Source organism: Penaeus monodon, chromosome 23 (assembly GCF_015228065.2).
Source record: "Penaeus monodon isolate SGIC_2016 chromosome 23, NSTDA_Pmon_1, whole genome shotgun sequence".
Classification (NCBI taxonomy): domain Eukaryota; kingdom Metazoa; phylum Arthropoda; class Malacostraca; order Decapoda; family Penaeidae; genus Penaeus; species Penaeus monodon.
In genome coordinates, this window is record NC_051408.1 from 30,017,402 (window position 1) to 30,018,245 (window position 844).

Below are 844 nucleotides of genomic sequence, written 5' to 3' on the forward strand. Positions count from 1 at the left end.
ACTGCACGTGTGGGTTAATCCATAAGCCGGAACCACAGTTAGCTCTGCCTCTCCCGTCCTTCCCCACTGTGGCAAATATCCTCCCCCTCCCCCCCTTCTTTCCTCAACTACCCCCCCCCCCCCAGCGCGATTTTATTCCATTTCCGAAATAGATCAGCGAACTAATACCATTCCCATATTGGGCCGACCATATCCTACTTTAGCGACAACTATAAACCACTTAAGCGCCAACTACTGCCACATCCCCCCATCTCCATTAGTGACGCTCATCTGCGGGCCTCAGTGTTGCCACGTGCCAGCTCTCGACGAAATCCCTTTTCTATCGGTCGATCGCACGAGAGAAGAGGGGGGAAAAACGCGAATTCAACTTTGCGACTGAAATCATAGCCAAGGGGAGGGTGAGGCGGCTTGCGAACGCTTCCTAGGTCTTCTAATTTCTTCTTCTATATCTTTTTCCTCGATTCAAGAAAACAAAGACAACGCAGATCTTCCTTTTACCACAAAGGCGCCCGCTATGTCATTGCGACGCGAGAATGCGATCATAAATTGGCAACAGTGGCGGCCGCGGCTTCAGCAAAGCCCAGGCGTATCTCATACATTGTTATTCACGACCCCTCTAAATATTAATGCCTTATTTATCCGCGAGTAAACATGTACTTACGATCGACAAGCATGCAAAATGGTTCTTGTGTGGTTCGGGCAACCGAGCCGACCCAGTTGGAAACAGGGACGGCAGCTTGGGCGCTACAAATAGCCTACGGGGCTACAAATATATTTATTTAAAAAATCTTTGTCGAACATCAGCACTATATATTGTACATATACATGCATACATACACTTTCT

General features: G+C 48.2%; 1 protein-coding gene across 1 annotated transcript in view; it reads right to left on the minus strand.

Moving 5' to 3' along the window:
* The window catches only part of LOC119588201 (barH-like 1 homeobox protein), a 9,130-nt gene that overhangs the window by 2,450 nt on the left and 5,836 nt on the right, over nt 1–844 (minus strand). The window lies entirely within an intron of this gene.